The sequence below is a fragment of the Gossypium raimondii genome, chromosome 11, assembly GCF_025698545.1.
Source record: "Gossypium raimondii isolate GPD5lz chromosome 11, ASM2569854v1, whole genome shotgun sequence".
NCBI classification, from domain to species: Eukaryota; Viridiplantae; Streptophyta; class Magnoliopsida; order Malvales; family Malvaceae; genus Gossypium; species Gossypium raimondii.
In genome coordinates this window covers 15,054,393-15,075,485 of record NC_068575.1, presented here as the reverse complement: position 1 = coordinate 15,075,485, position 21,093 = coordinate 15,054,393, and positions in this window count along the sequence as shown.

Here is a 21,093-nt window from a genome sequence, read left to right as displayed (position 1 = left end):
GTGAATAACGTAAGGTTTGCATATCATCTCAATAATTATCCATTAATTTCTGAATATATAAATTTGGAAGTCCCATTCTTCTATACATGAAGCAGTGTTGTTGGAGATTTCATGCTTGGGTAACTAAAATGAAAACACTTTAAAAGTTGGATAATAAAATCGTAAGGATTTTATTTTAAATATCCAAAATAAAATGACCTAGAAATTGAGTGACCAAAATAAATGTGTAAATATGATATGACATGTATTGACATTAGAGATTTAACGTTTGGGTAGCTAAAATAAAATCAACTTAAAATTGAGTGACTAAATTTAAAAAATTTATTTTAAGACACTAAAAATTGAGTAACCAGTTTATCCTTAATTTTATTTTATTTAAACCTTTTTCAATTTATTTTTATTCTAACACTAGTAATTTCAGTTATGGGCGAAGAAGTTTCCAAACATTAGGATAAGGGTGAAGAAGTCCAAAAGTCCAGTTGTTGACTATTTCCTACTACTAATTCCACTACTACGTTTGCACGTGCGGCACCTTTTTTATTTGAATTTTCTACATCTCAGTCTCACATGTATTTCTTAATCTACGTAAAAAATTAATTTAGAAACTACTAAAAATAAATATTTATTTTATAGGGTAAACTGCCTGGTTTGGCCACTCAATTTTTAGAGGGCTTTCATTTTGGTCACCCAAAATAAAATACTTGCAATTCTGTCACTTAATTTTTAGGACGTTTTCATTTTAGTCATCCAATCATTAAATCTCTAATTACAATTAGACTATATATGTCATATTATCTTTACACTTTCATTTTGGTCACCTAGTTTCTTTTTTTCCTATATTAAAATTCTAAATTTCAAAACATCAAAAAAGTTAAAAACTTGTTAAAAAATTATCCCTTGATAATGTTAACAAAACTGTTATTTTCATATTTAAATTAATTAATTTAATCTCCTTCTAAATTTTAACTTTTATTTTATATTGTCAAATTATTCTTAATGAAATCATCTCGAATAACTCATATTTATAATTGTCTATGCTTGTTCTTCATTTGGGTAAAGAAATGAAAAGAATTCTAGATTTTGTTTGGCATGGAAAATAAAATTAATTAATTTTAAGGATTTTCTTTACTTTTAGTTTAGCACGGAAAATATAAAATAATATAATCAAAAGAAAGACAAATATTAAAGATGAGTTATTTGAGTTGATTTTAAAAGAAGATTAAATTAATTAATTTAAATATTATAGTAACAAATTGATTGATATTATCAAAGGATAAAATTTTTTGGACAATTTAGTTATTTGATTTTGATGTTTTGAAATTTAAATTTTCAATATTGAAAAAAAAAGGACCAAAATGAAAGTGTAAACATGAAATGGAGTGAACAGTCTAATTGTCGTTAGAGATTTAACGGTTCGGTGACTAAAATGAAAACATCCTAAAAATTGAGTGACAAAATTGCAAGTATTTTATGTTGAGTGACCAAAATGAAAGCACTCTAAAAGTTAAGTAATGAACTAGGAAATTTATCCTTATTTTATATGTAACGTGATAAGGTGGAATATATTATAATTCTATATTTGGCATCAAAGATAAATAAACCTTTTAAAAGTTAAGGTATCAATCACAAATGGGGTTTACAGTTTACATGATATTTTCTTCTAAGAAAGGACCATCGTGTCTACTGAATATACGTGCGGGTCGGATTATTATGTCAACAGACAGTGAACCTAGAATTCTAGATGGAAGTATCTAGAAATTCAACACTTTTGACTTCTCATGCTCATTTAAAATTACTTCTTTTAAGTTACAATTATATTATTAGTCTTTTAATAAATTTATAATTATTCAACTCAACAATTAATTAATTCAAGTTTAAATGGATCATTCTTAGTCGCTAGATTCTTTTAATTTCATAATTTCAATGTTTATGCAAAAAAACAATCGTTAAGGCTTTGTTTGTTTGACTGAAAATAATTTCTAGAAAAGCTAATGTTTTCTGGTGTTTTGGTGAATCTGTGTAAAATACTTTTTTGTTGCTTGGCAAATTTCCTGAAAATATTCCATAAAAGTTGTTTTCAATGAAACAAAACATTCACTTGAGATTTATGATAAGTAGCGAATTGATTACAAAGTGATGTTAAGGTGAAATTATAGTAAATAATGAATCTTCATGATGTTAAGGATTAAATTATAAACTTTGTGAAATTTATAATTGAAACAAGAGAAGTGATATCCATGAAAATTACAATGAACTATTTGATTAAAATGCTTATATGGTGAAAAATTAATTATTTAAATATATTCCGTAAAGTTGAACCATATGAAGCCTAAATCTACTAATTGGTTTTCGGTAAGTAATATGTGAAAATTATAACAAGTGACTTGATATTATACATGCAATAATATGATTGATACATCAAATTTTGAAAATTGAATTTTTGAACTTAATGAATTCAATAGCTATCATTTGGTCAAGAGTTAAATTTTAAAAAGTACAAGTATTGAAAATGACCCAATTAAAGTATAAGGACTAAATTCACAACTTACACATTGTACAGGGACTAATAGTAAAGTTTAAGCTAAGTGAAATTGACCTCCCATAATTTTGTCTGTTGCCCATAGTAAGATATCCCCTTTCTTTCATTTTTAAATTACAATATCTCAAATGATAAAAAGAAAAAGAACAAAGAATACAAATCTGTGCCAAATTGCCAATCAGGACTTGGGTAAAATAACCATAAAACCTCCTATCCTTTACTTTGGATTACATTTTAGTTTTTCTATTAAAAAATAGATAAATTGATGCTTATACATTAGATGAGTAAGCAAAATAATCCTTCCATTAAAATTACACTTAGTGTTATGTATAAGATATAATAACAACTTTAATCCTCAACCTTTACACATTTATTGAATTTGACACCTACTATTTTATTCAAAGTAAATTAAAAAATTGAAACTAAAAAACTAAAGGGTAAAAATGCCTTAGGAATAAAATTAAAAAAATCAATTAATCCTTTTAAATTTTAAAAATCATAAAAAATTTAATTTTAAAAATTATATTATTTTTATCAAAAACAAAGTCTTATCAACATTTGCAGGTAATTCAATTTTATTGGATTGGTATTGTTATTTTTAATAATTTTAATAATTTTTTGTAGTTTTTTTATGATTTTAATAAATTTTAAAATTTTAAAAGGGTTTAATTGATTTTTATTTTTATTTATTAAGGCCTTTTTACCCTTATTCGTTTCAAAAATTTCCAATTTATTTTCAATAAAGTAATAGGGTTAAATTGAATAAAAGTGTAAAGATTGAGGATTAATTTTTTATTATACTTTATATATAACACTAAAATAAACATTTAAGGGTACAATTTTAATGGAGAACTAATTTATCTATTTTTAATAAATAAGCTAAAATACAATAAGGTATAGTATAAAGGTTTTGTGATCATTTTCCTGGCGATTGGCTGTGTTGGTAATCGGCGAGATTGACTTTTTCTTAAATTTTATCATATCTGAATTTTATGTCTACATTATGTTTTAGATTATTATGAAAGAGTTTTATTATGTGTATGTATTATTTATGATTTAAAAGATTATAATGCATAACAAATTTATTTTATACAAGAAATTCTATCATATGTGTGGAAATTACATAGTTAAAATATATAGGAGTGTTTAAAGTAACCTATAATAAATAATAAAATGTGTGGTTTGAAATTTCATGTACGATATAAAATAATAATAAATTAAGAGTAAAATGAGATTTAAACACATAAATACATCTAATTAAGAATACTAAATAAATTAATAAAGTGTGCATAAAAATCAAAATAAATTTTTTGTTGAGTGGTGAATTTAAATTGTTTTTAATGCAATTGGTATGGGTTCAAATCTTACCATATGTCAAATTTCTAATATTTTTAAAATTAAAAAAAACTGAAATTTTATTGTACAATATAAATTATTTTAATTAAAATATTAAAATTAAAAATATAAATATAAAATTGAGCAAGAATTGTAGGAATTAAATTTAGAGTTATTATTTTAATAGTTTTTCTAAACCAATGAAATTGTAACTTGTTTGTGAGAGAGAAGACTTTTCCAAATACGCCGACGCCTGTTTGTATTTACAGCTTTTGGGGTCGACACTCCAAACCGGCATTTTCTCTATTTGTAACCACTTGAAAGAAGGGGAAATCATTGCGTCCACCTTGAAAACTCCACTCTTAGGGTGTAATAAAATATTTAAAATTAATTACTATTATTTTGAATAGGAAAAATTCATTAATGATTTACGTACATACTAAAAATAAAAATTTATACATCATAATTGTAATTAATTAAACTTGAACTTCAACTATCTAAAGTTCCAAAACTTTTGCTTTCATCAACAATGTCAAAATCCCATTACCACTAATGTCATATATTTGTAACTCTATATATAAAATTAAAAATTTTCTGTAGCAATGTATCTAATGCTCATCCTAAAACAAATTACATCTTTTTTTTCCTCTCTTTTTTGTTTTATATATATTTATAGTGATCGTTCGATACAGCACGTGATTGAGCGTCTTCTAAAGGGGATATATATATGTTCCCCTTCTTCTATCTCCTCACTCCTTAGTCTTTGGTACAAAAAAGAGAAAAAAAAAAGAAAATTGAGAGCCTTCTCCACTTGTTAGCTTTAATCTAATCAAAAAATCCTCCAAAAGAAGGGGAAGATTCCTATTTCTTTCTCTTTTTTGGGGTGCATAATGACAGGGTTTTGGTTTCACTAGTTTTGGCTGCCTCGCTTTCCAATCATAGTCAGCTTTCTTTCTTTATTTCTTTCTTTCACTTTAGTTTCGATGCTTTTCCTTTTCTGTTTATCAAAGTAGTAAACTTGGGTAAGTTTTTCTTTTTCCAGAAAGCATTAAAGTTACAGGCTTTGATTCATGAATCTTCCTTGTCAAAGCAAGGTTGTGGCCTGAGAGTTATGAGGGCTAGTTTGTCAAAGGCGCGAAGGGTTAATGGGCGTGTGATGCGGTCGTTGAGAGATTCGCAAGTTGCAGCTCCAGAGATGGTGCGGGAGAATTGGAGGACTAGGGCAAAGCTAGAGCTGATTTTTGTAGCCAATACACTTGTTAATCAATGGGTTTATGATCTTCTTGTTGAGATTGAGAATGACCGGTTAGAATTTTAACTAATGTCTAATATAAAATTAGAACTGTAAATCAGGATCTATCATGTCAAATCATCAAGAATAAATAAAAAACAGAACTATATGCGGAATCGTATCTGAATCCATAGATTCCTTAAAATGTTTTGATCTTTCAAATTAGCATGCAAGAAATTTTAGAGAATATTTGCTCTCTCTTTCCTAATGATGGGATATTAGAAAAATATCTTGTGTATAATTTGGGGACCATAACCCTAATATTTATAACCTTGGCATATTAGTTCTAATTCCTAATTATCCCATCATTAATTAGAATTTGATTAGAACTCAATTACTAGAGTATCTACACATATTTGACCCATACTTTGTTTAATAATTAAAGCCCAATAAAATTCTAACCAAATTAGATCAACCTATCATGATAGTAAATAATAACATGTAATTACCTTTATTATATATGTGATGTCCATATTTTCCAACAATCTCTCACTTGGACCACATATATACTAATTATTCTATAATTACATGTCATTAAATAACCTTATGAGCTCAAAATTTTATTATCATATCCAAAAGGTATTTTGAACAATCTCATCCATTAATTATGTTAACATAGAACCAAGGCAACTTTCGTTATATATATCGTAACTAAGTTCATCCCTGATCACGTATATTAACACAAAAAAATGACATAAATCAAGTCTGGATGTGTAGCATGGAAATTACATGCAATATGATCTAAACATGTCTATTTCCAACTGGTCCTTCTTAAACCTTAGTGAGATAAAATCTTACCAAAATCAGAGTGTGAATAAACCAAATAAATTTTATTTCTGCAGAAAATAAACTCAATATCCATAAACTGAAATTACTAAAAATGTGTCTATAACATAAAAGCATTTAAAAGTACAAACACCCACTAAAATCAAATATCGTTAAATGACATTACACCCATATGAGCAATGTGCTCTTATAAAATCTTAAGTGTAGTCCCTTAGTAAATAGATCCGCAATCATGGAGTTTGTCCTAATATGCTTTATAGGCACCTAATCACTCTGAACTTTTACTTTAACAACCAGGAACTTAATGTCTATGTGTTTTAACTTTGATGTGCTCCTGTTGCTATTAGAATAAAAGATTACAATTTGTTTTCACAATTTGCACCTTAGTGATATCCATATTCCATCAAAATCGGAGTCTGTATACCTGATGATCTCTAACTGATTAGACCTCTGATATGTCAGCATGTAATCTTTTATTCTCTGGAAATACCTTATAACCCTATTGGATGCTATCTAATGGTCCAAACCAGGGTTGTTTAAAATATCTACCTAACATCCCAACAGTGTACATAATATTCCAATGTATACAAACCTGAACATACATTAGACTTCCCACTGCTAAAATGTAAAAAATCTTATGCACTTTTGTAATCTCAAAATCATTCTTAGGGCATTGATTGAGACTATACTTATTATTAACAAGCAGTATGACATTAACATATAAAACCAAATATAGAACCTTACTCCCACTAAACTTATGGTATAGACAATTATCGACAAAATTCATCTCTAAACCGAATGAGATAATCATTTGGTAAAATTTGTAATACTATTGACGAGAAGTATGCTTAAACCTATAGATGAAGTTCTTTAATTTGCAAATAATTAACTTTTCATCATCAGACACAAAGTTTGCTAGTTGCACAATATAAATGTATGATCAATGTCACCATTTAGAAACCATTAACTTAATATTCATCTGATGCAACTTAAGGTCAAAATATTCCACTAAAGCCATTATAACCCTTTCTGTAGTGGACCTTTTTAATGACATTCATTTTTGAGGTTGTTGAGTTTGTTCTTCTGGAACAATTACCTCATCTAAAAATAGGGAGTTATTCAACATTGTCTTATTGAGGCTCTGGATTAACTTCTTAATCAATGATAGGTATGAGAACCTAAACATCGTCAAAAGTGATAGTAAAAACTGAGTTAGAATTTAATTCATCCTTAAAAGCAATGTCTCTAACCTTATTTCTCCCTCCAAACTCAATATTCTAAAAGAATGTTGCAATTCTCATCTCAAAAATATTCCTAATTGTGGAATCATAAAACTCATAGCCCTTAGATCGTTTAGAATTTCCTTGACCCTTATACTATAGACATCAAAGAAGTCAGAAGTGATGTCATTTCAACCTTATCGTTTTTAGCAAAACATTTATCAATTTCGTCAAGGAAACTTTGGCCTGAGTAATCTTTTTAGATTCTTTGCCCCTAAAGGCTTCTGAAATGTTGTACTTCATGATCATTAGACTCATACAATTTGAACGATCCCACCTCTCGGAATCCCTTTTCACATAAGAGATGTTTTCCACAATGAGAGGTGCGGGTTGTTCTTGTTAAAGAATGCCCAAAGATCAATCATGAGATGGTTGTAACAACATATTTGATTTATCATGTTTATTAATATAAGGTGTTACCATTATTATTTCAGTTTCTTTTCTGTGTGTATAAATAAACTGTTTTATAATAATGTCCTGAGAATAATATGATTATTCTTAAAAGGTCATTAGTTAAGTATTAATGTTGGAAAGGACGACAATAATGCATTAAGACTAACATGTAGTTGATTGATGATAAAGAGTTGTCATTGATATGGAATGTCAAAATCAATGCATGAATATATGTGTTAGAGAACAACATATTGGACTGACCCGTTATGAGTATGTTTCTTGGATTATTATGTAATTGTCACAACATTACTCATAGTGATTAATATGTATATGATCCTCAGACTTGAGATCATCATAATCCCAACATCGTGAGTTGTATATTTTGATCTGATCAAACGTATAATCGTGAATGGTTGTTCTATAAAGGCTGATGTTGGATATACCACAATCTATGTAGAGGGATATAGTTGATCAAGATAGGATAAGCCCCTCCTACATAATAGGAGTAATATCTTAGGCCACTTGATTGAGTGAGACTAGAAATGCTTGGCCATGCTCAAATAAGTTGATATGAGATGTCATACTTATTTGTATATCGTAGTCTACTTAAGATATCAAGGCACATGGAATGGACTATGCAAGTGTGACTATTCCATGACTTATGTCCAATCCAGAGATAAAGGACTTAAGGATTATTGCATAAAAGGTTAATCATAAAAGGTTATGTCGAATCATGATTTCTTGTGACTTAGGTAGCAATGATGCATTGCTAGATGCCACATATTGTTTGTAACATTGGAATTATTTTAGTATTACTGCTAACATTACAGGAACCTACAGAGTCACACCCTATAGTTGAAATGAACGGAATAAAACATACTTGGTGTTGTTTTTGGTTGTCGCTTGAATTAAATTAATTATATAGAATTAATTTAATTGGGTAATCAAATATCGAACACATTATGTACAAGGTTGTTGTACGCATAATGAGAACATGAATTTGGTTTGTATATAAATTCAAATAAATATATATGATTTACCGAAATTATATTATAATTAATGTAATTATAATTTTTGGTTTTAATTATTATTATATTTATTTAATTTATAGAAACCATTTAAAAAAAGGTATATAAGAATCCCGTTTTCCTTTGATTTAGGTCTAGCAGCCGTCAAAGAAAATTCTTTTCCCAAAACTGTTTTGGGAATTCCTTCCGTTCATAATCAACTGGGTGGATTACGTAGAGGCCGGGGTCAGATAGATTGCGGTTAGGTTCGACAACAGATCAGAGTACTCGTTGTTAAGGCGTCACTGTCTACTCAGAATAAACATTCGGTAATTTCGCAACCTTTATCACCCCGATTTGTTCCTCACACATGGATCCGTGGTTAAGGTCGCCGAATTTTAATTTTTCCGCTGCGTCGTAGGGGTGCCGGCGATCCAACAGTTCTTCCCTTAGTGCAATGTCTATGTTCATACAACCAAACACTATAAGTAATTGCCTTTTCCATTCATTTAAATTAGTCTCATTAAGCATGGGTATAGAATTTATATTAGCAGATATTGTGGCAGTAGAAGATGAATTAGTTGAATATAGAACAATAAATAAATAAAAATAAGCTCACATCAATTCATAAGTAAACAATAAATTTAGGATAATAGCTAATCCCATCTCAAGATACCAAACACAACACTAATATCAAGTCTTTGGACAAGAATATTAACGAAGCGGTACTCTTATTATAGCAATCAAACATTGACAATAAATTATATCAAACAATAAATTAATCTTTGGACTAACATATTGCTCATATAAAGTACTTTATAATTGTCACACATTTATCACCATAGATGTTGTTGAAATTCGCCAAATATTAACTTACCTTTGGGTCAATTAATAAACACATGAATCACAAAACATATAATCATCTTGATATTTTAAATAAACTAATCTACGTAAAAGAGGTCACTTTGGTGGCATTTTGTTTCAACTAATCTATTTAAAATATTAGACATCCTTAATTAAAACCTAAAGCCAAAATCTGAATTTATTTGTTTCAAAATATTTCTTTTAATTTCATCTTTCAATCAAATTAAAAGATAATAGTATATATATGTATATATATTTATCCCAAAACAACATACAATGATGTTGGCAAATATAATAATAGTTGAATAAATCATAAACCATAAACAACCTCACATAAGACTTCAAATTTAAACCAAAATAATTTGAATAAAGGTAAACCTCATATCAATATATCGGACACTCCATTAATATTTTATCTTTAGACAAAATATTAACTCGTAAGTGATATATTGGTGTAATAATCAAATATTGACAATAAGAACATGTCAAACCATAAATCTTCTTTTGGACCAATTTATTATTTACATGTAAAACCGAATAATTGTCACATGTTTATTACCATAGTTGCACATGTAATATTATTAACCTTCATTTAGGCAGATCAATATTAACATAACTTAAGTTACATGCACACAACCTTTTATCTTTTAAAACAAAATAATTTATACAAAAAATCACTTTGGTGACTTATTGCTTCAATTAAGCTATTTTAAATAATATATAAACATACCAATATTCAAATTTAAAATTTATCCAATAGTCAAATGTCAAAACTATTTTTTATTGCTTTATAAACTCGAAATAACTCAAAATAAGGTTATCTTAATAATACAATAAAAACCGAAAACTTTAATCTTTGATTGGTTTTTTGTTTTTTTGTTCCAAAATCACATATATCAAAACCAAACAGAAATAATGTAGTGGCTCAAAGCCAAATAATTAACAAGCACATGTATTCATAATTTTGGCATGGACAAAAACACCAAAGCAATTCACGCATATACATGTATCCATAATCAAATAGAAAAACTTACCTTGAATTTACCATGTAAATCCAAAGTTGTATTTATGATTAAACAAATATTCACATGAATACTTGAAAAATATTTTCAAGCCAATAAATATCAAAAACAAAATCATAATAGTTGGCATATCCCACAATTCATACAATAAACCATATCATCATAATTTAACTAAATATTTAGAACCATAAGATGCCAAAACCTAAGATTATAGAACCAAACTTAAAACCAAAATATTTAAATATGTATATAGTTGACATGAATTTGCATCAAAGCACCCTTAAAATTGAATATATAACCATAACAACAAAAATTTAACAATTTCAACGATATCCATCAAAACTTAATTTCAACAATTAAACTATAAAAGATATCTTATTGAATGATGGTTATAAACACCTATTCACACAAACTATCATCATGCATTAATCCTCAAAATCATTGATACACTAATAATATATACACACAATTATAATAATATAAAATAGTTCGGTTTGCCTTACATATTTCATGTAAACTCAAATTTATATTCATGACTAAAAACATTATCATAAAACTTCTTTATACGCACAAATACTTAAAAAATCTATAACCATTAAATATAAAAAGAATCCCAAATTATATAAAACTCTTTATATGCAACTACTTATGAAAATTCATAGCCACCATATTTAAAAAAATCTCAAATATTTTAATTTTAGTCGAGTTCCATAAGGACTAAAACTTATATAAAATAATTTTAACATAAACCAAAAGTTATCATTCAGTATATATGAATTGAATTCAATGGTGAATATAATTCGTCATGAATAAAGACAAAAGATGATAATTTCATATATATTCAACCACAAACAGAAAATTTAAAACAAATAGTGCAAAAAAACATTTTACCAACATTCATTTATTCGATTATCGGTGAATTAACTTTCAAAACCAATTATACAACCCAATTGGAATTCTTTAATTGCAAAAAGTTGTAAGTCTGTAACTTTAATTTAATAATGACATTAACCAAAATTTATAAAATAATTGTGTGAAAAGAAGAGAAAGAAATCTCACAAATCAATTTTTATCAATTGATTATAAATAAATAAACCTTCATCTTTCGAATAGCATATGCAAATATTAAACTAGATTATATTTATAAACCCTAAAACTTTATTTAAAGAGTCGAAATCCAAAATTTATCAGAATCTCAAAGATTCAACATAATATATAATTAAAATATCAAATCCATAAAATTAAAAAAGAAAACGAATCATTCCAAAAATAATAAAGAATCAATTCATTTTCAATGATTCAACATGACAAAGCTCGGATGCCAGTTGTTAGAATTTTAAATAATCTCTAATATAAAATTAGAACTGTAAATCAGGATCTATCATGTCAAATCATCTAGAATAAATAAATAACAGAACCAGATGCGGAAGCGTACTAAATCTATAGATTCCTTAAAAATTTCTGGATCTTGAGGTTTTGATCTTCCAAATTAGCTCACAAGAAATTTAGAGAATATTTGCTCTCTCTTTCCTAATGATGGGATATTAGAAAGGATATCTTGTGTATAATTTGGGGACCATAATTATAATATTTATGACCTTGGCATATTAGTTCTAATTCCAAATTAGCCCATCATTAATTAGAGTTTGATTAGAACTCAATTACTAGAGTATATACACATGTTTGACCCATACTTTTATTTAATAATTAAAGCCCAATAAAATTCTAACAAAATTAGATAACTTTTAATTTGGGCTAACATATCATAATAGTAAATAATAACATGTAATTATCTTTATTATATATGTGATGTCCATATTCTCTAACACGAACCATTGATGAGGAACGCTTTCGAATAGACTCGAAATCTGGGTGGGACTGGGAGGAACAGTCTTAACATGAACCGAGCTCGAGCTCTTAGAGGGAGGCAACACCGCCTTTGACCGTCGTGGGTTGTAACTCTGGTGGTGGTGGTGGAGCATAAGGTTTTATGGGTTCCCTTTTTTCTACCCATAACCCTACCCCTCGCTAAGACACTCTGTTTTTCATTTTACGTTAATGTGTTTTTGTTTAAATTAGTAAGAGAGATAATGATACGATGAAGAGTAGAGATGAGGGGCAGGCAGATCATGGGTTACGGCATATTAAATCCCATTCTGATGCTGTGGCCAATCGACCAAATTCTTAAAGAAGTGGATAAGATGGGTAATAAACTAGTAATTAGCTGGCATTTGACTTCAATGGTGAGGCCAGCTGCCTCTGGTGATTGTGTAATTATGATTCCACTTTTTAATATGCATCTAGTTTGTCATCACATGCATTCTCCAAATAAATAACACAATTTGAGTTAATTCATATTTCATCCTTTAATTTTATAAAAAATATTTTATTTTAACTACCAATTTAATTTTTATCTTTTAACCTTTAAAATTATTTTATTTGTCAAATCATTCCAAAATAAATAGAAATGTTAATATTTGTTAACTTGGTTAACATGACATACACATGAATTGTCATGCGTGATTAGTAATTAATTAAATTTTAAAAGTTCAAAAATTATAAAATTTATTTTAAAAAATTAAAATTAAAAGTATTTATTTTATATTTTAAATTTTTAAAATTAATTAATTGCTAACGTGGCATACATCACATTAGTAAAGTTAACAAACATTAACTTTTCTATCTATTTTGGAATGATTTGACAAACAATATAAATTTAAATACTTAAAGAGATAAAAATTAAATGAAGAACAAAAATAATTTTTTTATAAAATTAAAAGTAGAAATAAATCATAATGTCAAAATTGAATAACTCAAATTATCGCATTTTTTCATAAGTCCCAATGTCTCAAACTTTATACAACTAAGACTTCATTATCAAATATTTTTCTTTAAAAATTCATTTTATGGAAAGCTTTTAAAAAATTGAAAAATATTTCGTTTAGTTTGAAAATAGATTTAATTTTCCCTAAACTAAAATATATATTTTAATGATTGCCACGTGATATTTTCATCTAGCGTGATACAATCAACTTTGTGAAGTTTGCTTTAATATTCTAGAAGCACTTAATAAGGTCCAACACAGGCACCATGACTAATTAATATGCCAATAATTGAGGCTTGCTTATGCACTTCATATTCTTATGGTTAAATGTAAGTAATATGATTAAACATTTTGCCTTTACTTTTTGCATGTAAATATAATTATGTTGAAAATTATAAGTCGGTGACGGAGCATGATAGGGTCATGATTCCTTAAAATAATAAATTTTTATTTTAAACATTTTATAATTTATAAAATTAATAATTAATAATAATAAAATTATATCTTGACCTAAAAAATAATAAAAATTTAATTTAACTCTTAAAAAATTATAATATTGTAAACTATTGAAATGATCCTAAAAATATACCATTTAACTTTTACACTACGTTTCGCCACTTACTTACCAAAAGGTGGGTGAAGACGGCAGTGATTGTCATGACTCTATTTTGACAAACATGTGTAGTTAAAGATACCTACGGATAAGATTATTCCCACTGCTTCACACCCCATCTAGAATACCATTTAAAATAATGGTCATTGATCCAAAAATTCTAAAAGAGCTAACTTTTCATCAGCTGGACAAAATATCACTAAGATTATAATTGTTTATATAATTAGATAACAATTTCTATATATTCTTTTTGAAATAATTTTGTATTTATAATCTTTATTCTATGTTTTGTGTAATTCTTTTGTTTACTTATTAGTATTACCATTTCTAATATATGTTCCTAATTTATAAATAAAAAGATAATATGTTTCAACGTATTTAAACTCATATTTTACATAATAATTTTTATAATTAAATAATACTTTATCCTATTGAAACTCATAAAATAAATTTAATTTAAAGAAGCGCAAACAATGAATAAGAGAAAAAAATACATGATACCGACTCAATTAATTAATTCATAATTTATGCATTTAATTTTAGATTTTTACAACTGCAATCACATTCACATTTACATTTTATTTCTTTTAATTAGGTAATTATTTAATCATATTTTAATATTAAAATTTCTTTCTAAAATAACATTTATCTCCACAGTGCAAATACAATTTTAGTGTTTTTGAATTAATATATTTTAAAAAATAATATTTTAAAGTCGTGATGAGAGATACACTGAGGTGGGGACAATAAAACAGCAGCAGGTTTGATGTCCCCTATTTTTGTTGGCCACAAATGAGATTATATTTTCTTTTATATTTAAAACCGATAAATTTATATAAAAGAAAAAGTTTAGACCAATGAAATTGTAGCCTTCCTTGGGAAGGGGAAGACTTCTGCAAACATGCCCTGTTACAATTTTAATTTTTATTTTAAAACTTTTCAAAATATTTTTAAATAAATTTAGAAACATTAACCTAACCAAATATATAAGATCTAGAAGCATATATGAAAATTTTGACTTCTGACTTATTAATTTGAATTCTAAAATATTTTTTTTTTTTTTGGTTAAGTTTTACAGGTAAAATTATCCAAACTGGTCACTTTAATTTCTTTTTGTCAAATATAGTATTCTCGTTAGTAAGTATTTTTTTTTTGTTTTGGTCACTATTCCGTTAAAACCCAAACGGAAAATTGACTAGGATACCAATTATGTATATAATTAATTATTTCAAAAATTAATTATAAATCTCATTATCATCTCTAACCCTGAAATCAAACCCTAAACCCTCGTTGACATCTCTAAACTTTAAAATCGTTGAACCTTAAACCTCTCTAGCCTCAAAATCAAACCTAAAACCCTAAAATCATTCAACCCTAATCTCTTTTTATTATCACATTTCATCAATACCCAAACAAATAGTTGGGTTGTTAAACGGAAAATAAGCCAATTTGAGAGGGAAAGGAGGAAAGAACAGACGATATTTACCCAAAACGGAAATAAAATAATTTTACAGTGATTACCTAAATAATTTACCCAAAGTTTTTATATTTTTATAAATTTGAGTTTTGTATACATATTTTTATTTGACTCATAATTTATATTTCACGAAATACAAAACTTCAACTTTTAAATAACAATTTCACATTAAAATTGCACATTTTCCATTAATTGTTTTCCATTTTAAAATTCTTCTATTTTTCAAACAATGAAAGTTTTGTATAAAAATTAAAAAATTAATATAAAATAATGAAATAAGTACACATCACATATATAATATAAGAGAACGTACAAAACATTGAGTTCTGAAATAGTTTTAAAATTCCAAAATAATTATTTAACTATATTAAAATGGGACTCGCTTAAGTTTTGAGATAATTCTTTTATGTTATATATACAATGTGAGTATTAAAATTACTTGCAATGATCTTTTTTTTTTTAATTCAACACAACTAACTGTTTTTTTACAAATAGTTAATGATTTTAAAACTTTAGATCATAATATTCTTAAATACAAAATATTTATATTAGTTTTTTTTTAAAAATTTAGATCATAATATTCTTAAACCACTATAATTTTTAACACTTTTGAATAAATAAAATATATTTCAATTTATCATATTATAAACTATAAATATTCTAAAATTACACATTTATATTGTTTTTATTTTCTCACGCATAGTATTTCTAAAATGTTTAAATTTTGTAATAATTTTAAAAAATAAATATAAATATAAATATAAATATAAATTTTAATTTATATATACAATCAAATCCGTATATTGCACGGGATAAAAACTAGTTATATTATAAAAGAAACTAAATAGTAAATAATAGGATAGATATCAAAATTATATATTAATTATGATTTAATGTGCAATTTGATATATGGTGTGATTATACACATGAAAATTAGATTGTAGTTCAAATATATATATGAAGCTTTGATTTTAATTAAATTGTACACATTTAAATAAATACATTAATTTATTTTGGCATAATGAATTTTTGTCCCTCCAACTTAAAAAAAAGTCATTTTAGCCTCTAATTAATTTCCACTTCTTTTAGCCATTGAACTTGTAATTTTTTTATCAAATCACCCCATAATGAATAGAAAAATTAACGCTTGTTAACTTTGCTAACATGACATACTCGTGAATGACATGTCAAGATTTAATTAATTATTAAAATTTAAAAATATTAAAAATATTTTTATAATTTAAAAATAATTTTAGGATTTTAGTTTTAAAAATAATTTTAATTTTTAAAATTTTTAAAATTTAATTAAATACTAACGTGTTATCCACGTGTACATTATGTGAGTAAAATTTAATTTACATTTGACTAATTTGGTTGCACCTGCAAAAACAGCCACACCAATCCCAAATGCAATTTTCTTCCAGGACATGTGCCACATAGCAGCCTTGAGTTTAATTTCATGTTAAAATTTTGTTTTTTTTTTAAAACAATTTGAAAAATTGTAGAGAGTAGAAACATTCCCGAAAATAATATTTTTACTAATAAAAATAATAATAAAGGAAGTGGATTATTTTTGTGGAATAAAATCAACTTTTTCTTTTAAACAATAATTTTATGATGTTAGAATCCACATAGTTTTGAGTTAATTTTTGGAACTTTGTAAGTTGGTAATTGTGATATTTCTTTTAAACTAGAAGCATTTAATAGGTACAACATAACCAAATCGTAGCTATCTACGACTTTTGACTATTCACTACTTTGGTTTCAGTGGCCGCCCTCCATCCCTCTCGCTTTCCTCTTCATTAATTCGCGCTTGCTTCTGTATTTTACTTTCTATATTATAAATATAAATTTAATATGATTATTTAATTATGTTTATAATTTAATTTTAATTTTTAAATATAAAATAAAACTACTAAACTCTAAATTCCAAAGAAATCAGCCTTTTGCACCACCAAAAAGTAGGTGAAGACAAAAGGACACTGTTTGCCTGATTCTATCGTCACAAACATGTGTACTTAATATACCTACGGATACTTGTACTAAAAATATATACTGATAATATTCTAGAATGACATATTTTTATATATTAATTACATATTTATTTTGAGTATGATCCTACTAATTTGAGTTATTTATGGCTTTTTATCTTGTAGAGACTAAATTGAAGGCAAAAGGAAATTTGGGGGCAAAAAGCATGAATTTAAAGATAAAATGGGTCAGCATGTGAAATAGGAAAGAAGTAGTGTAGAAATTACAAAGTGTGGAAGACTTTGGGGCCAAAAGTGCAAAGAAGAGATTTTATAAACACAAGACTATTTAAATTTTAATTATATTAGGATTATTGTTAAGATTATTATTTAAATCTAATTTTAGCTTTTATCTTTATTTATCTTTTAGAATTTAAATAGGAACAGGCTAGGTTTTCTAAGTACTATAAATAGGGGATGGAGTGACACAAATTGCACTCATCTTTTTGTAAAAGCTCCCTCTCCCAAAAGCTCTAATTTTTGTTCATTTTATTTTATTCAATAAAATTCCACTTTATCAAACGTTTTTCTATTTCTCAAAAAACATAAGCCACTAAATTTATTTAGCTAAAGGTTATCAGGATTCCCCCAAAAAAGTTCATGAGGCTTAGAATCCGCACTTAGCCTTCTCAACTAGTATTCATCGTTTCTCCGCATTACGGGACTGCTGCTTACGTCCATATCCTTCCAAAAGTGATCTTTTCATCTTGTGCAAAGGCGGCCGCTTTATATGTTTTGGGAAGGTTGCACAGTCAGTTCGTTAGCTTACTGCGTCAGTGGTTGACGAGCCCAAGAGACAAAATGGCGTGGTATTCACCATTGAGAAGTGATGATCTAGTGTAAGACGGTCCCACAAAAATGACAGTTAGCTAGAGTCAGGTTCTTCTAAATTGTAAGTCTAAAATCTAAGTGGAGCTGATGGTCGTAGGTGTCTTTTTCCATTATAACTGGCTTATTCTGTTCGAGAATGATCACCTAAAAGCCCAGGATTGAACCCAAGGAGGACCAAGATAACTGGAGGCTGGAATTTCTCAATCAAAGACTCTCTTTTCTCAACTTTTTTTATTTTTACAGTTTCAATTTCAAGTTACGCAATCTCAATTCATCCATACTTTTAATTCTATTTTTTTTTTTTATTTTCCAGGTACGCTATTTTTCTTGGGCACGACTCTGCCTGGGATCTCGAGGAACAGAAATTTGTGCAAATCCAGTCCCTGAGGATTTGACCTTACTTCCCTTATACTATTCTTTTCGTTATTTTATAGGGATAGGATATTTTTGGTACTCTCAACGATGCACTAAAATTTGGCGCCCTTGTCGGGGACTGGTAACGTACTAATCTTGTTTCTTTTGTTTCTTATGATTAGATCTGCTCTAGGTATTCTTGTGTTTGATTCAGAGATATAGAAGACTGCGTGAGCTAATCGCAAGGAAATGAAGTTACAAAAAAATGGTCACGAGTGGTAGGGGCTCAAAGTAACCCACCGCCGAAAATAGAAGCAGGTAACGAAGTTGAGTTTGGGGTTAATGAAAACCCTACTCAAACACTAGAGAATGAAGGAATAGGAGTCGATCCATCAGAAGAAATGTCTAACGCTAGGGTTAACATAAATTCGAATCTAGCGCAACAACCTATGGCTCAAACGATTCGGTAATTGGCTGAAGCTCCTACAGAACAACAGTCGTTATGCATTACGTGTCCTACTATGGATACTAATTTTAAACTGAAGTCATGATCAATCCAGTTACTACCAACTTTCTGCAGATTACAAAATGAAAATCTACACAAATATCTAAAAGAGTTTCATATTATTTGTCTTAGTATGAAACCTTAGGGCGTAACTTAGGATCAAATTGCATGCTTTCCCTTTTTCCCTAGCAGATTCTTCTAGGGAATGATTATTTTATCTACCCCCTGGATCTATTACAACTTGGATTGATCTGTCCCGTTTGTTTCTCAACAGGTTTTTTGAACATCGCGTGCGGCTGAGTTAAGAAGGGAGATCGTTGGGATAAGGCAAAAATATGTGGAGTCTCTTTACGACTATTGGGAGTGATTGAAGAAATTGTTTGCAAGTTGCCCACAACATGGGATAACTAAACAGTCTCTACTCCAATACTTCTATGAGGGCTTAAAACCCATAGAGATGAATATGATAGATGCCATTAGTGGAGAAGCATCGATCAACATGACTCCTCAACAGGAAAGGAACTTGATATCCACGACGGCTGCAAATACTCAACAATTTCGAGCCAATCCTGAGCCCATCAGAAGGGTTCACCAACTAAGTATTTCAACTTTAGAAGATAAAATTGATCAACTTACTAATATCATGAATTCTCTTTTTATAATAAAAATAAGACTAACCCGACTGTGCAGAATTTGTGCAACATCCGAACATACAACTGATACGTGCCCTAGTTTGTGTGGCGATACTATGGCCCATTTAGATGCTGTGGGGAACTTTACTAGACCGCCTCAAAGGCGATATGACCCCTATGCAAATACATATAGCCCAAGATGGAAAGGTCATTCTAACTTAAGTTATGGGACAAACCTGTAGTATAACCAGCCATACCAAAACCGATTTTCACAATAGCCGTGAGATTCAGGAATCCCTCTAGAAACCATAGTTAATAAATTAGCAGCTAATATGATTAATTTTCAACAGAAAATCGAGGCATCTATAAGAGAATTGACCACATCAATTGAGAAAATGAATTCACAAGGGAAGCTGCCGTCACAAATAGAACCTAATCCAAGACAACACGTAAATGAAGTGACGTTGCGAAGTGGAAAAGTACTGGAACCAAATCCTGGCAAGAATCTTGATCAAGATTCCGCCTAGAAAAAGAAGAAGAACGATGAACAAGTCCGAACGAAACCTCCATTGCCCATAATTCAACCTCCATTTCTAGGATTATTAAACCAATATCGAAAAGGTAAAGAAGACAAAGAGATCTTCGAAACATTCAGAAATATCTAGATCAACATACCATTGTTGGATGCCATCAAACAAATTTGGCGATATCCCAAGTTCCTTAAAGAGTTTTGCACTAATAAGTGAAAATTAACTGGAAATGAAAGAATAAGTGTTGGTGAAAATGTATCTGCAGTGTTGTAGCAGAGGATGCCAACAAAATGAAAAGATAGGGGCATGTTTGCAATACCATGCAAAATAGGCCAATTAGGAATTAAAAAAGCTGTGTGTGATTTAGGGGCCTCCATAAATGTAATGTATTTTTCTATTTATGAATCACTTAACGCGGGTTTTTTGACAAAAATAGGTGTTAACATTTAATTAGCAGATAAGTATATTGTGCATCCCGAAGGAGTCATTGAGGACGTATTAGTGAAAGTCAACGGACTTATCTTTCTTGCAGACTCTTATGCGATAAAAATGGAAGAGGATAATGCTCCTAGGTCTTCAGACATCTTGTTGGGGCTACCTTTCCTTAGTATTGCAAATACTAAGATTGACGTACGTAGCGAAACCCTCACAATGGAGTTTGACGAGGAGATCGTGAAGTTTAATGTTTATGACGCTATTAGTCACCCAAGTGAAATATTGAACGTAAACTGTGTCAACATAATTGACTCATTAGTCGAAGAAACTTTTGAGTCATCTTAT